Consider the following 696-nt stretch of genomic DNA (forward strand, 5'->3'; position numbering starts at 1 on the left):
GGGGGATTGTGTGCCAATGAGGGCGTTTTTCTTTTGCACTTGAAGGAGAGGAGCAAACGGGGGGGAGGAGGGCGGGGAGAGGGGTGCAACAATGAATGAATGGAATTTCAAAATCGCTGTAGATGTTCATTGAAATGAAAAATAAAGAAATTTAAAAAAAGACTGGAACTCATATATATTGCTGATGGGACATACAATGGTGAAACACAGAAAGAAATTTGGTGCTTCTTTAAAAAGTTGGAATTATCTTTGACCCAGCATCTCACTATTAGGTATACATGTGATGTTGTTGTCATGTGCCACTGAGTCGCATGTGACTTAAAGCAACGCTATGTACAACAGTCCTAAACCCTGTGTCAGTCTCACTGTTTCTGACATATCTATCCCTATTACTCCAGTCACTGAATTAATCCATCTCATAGAGGGTTTTCCATCCCTGCACTGTCCCTCCACCCTCCCAAGCATGATGTCCCTCTCCAAGGACTGGTCCTTCTTTGCAACATGTCCAAAAGATGTCAAAGTTTCAGAATCCTTGCCTCCAAGGAGCAGCCTGGTTTAATTCTCTCTAGAATGAACCTAGAATGAAGAGAACCTCTCTAGAATGAAGAGACTGAGATTGTACACAGCTTTAGTTTGCTTGGCTCCACAGTCAACAGTCTTGGCACCAGCAGCCAGGAAATTAAAAGGTGCATTGCC

General features: G+C 43.1%; 1 protein-coding gene across 1 annotated transcript in view; it reads right to left on the reverse strand.

Annotated features, from left to right (window-relative positions):
* Positions 1 to 696, reverse strand: part of HSF2BP (heat shock transcription factor 2 binding protein) — a 287065-nt gene that overhangs the window by 218661 nt on the left and 67708 nt on the right. The gene's annotated exons all lie outside the window — the stretch shown is intronic.

This window comes from Elephantulus edwardii, unplaced genomic scaffold (genome assembly GCF_000299155.1).
Source record: "Elephantulus edwardii isolate Elephantulus edwardi_28Jun2011 unplaced genomic scaffold, EleEdw1.0 scaffold00133, whole genome shotgun sequence".
Lineage (NCBI taxonomy): Eukaryota > Metazoa > Chordata > Mammalia > Macroscelidea > Macroscelididae > Elephantulus > Elephantulus edwardii.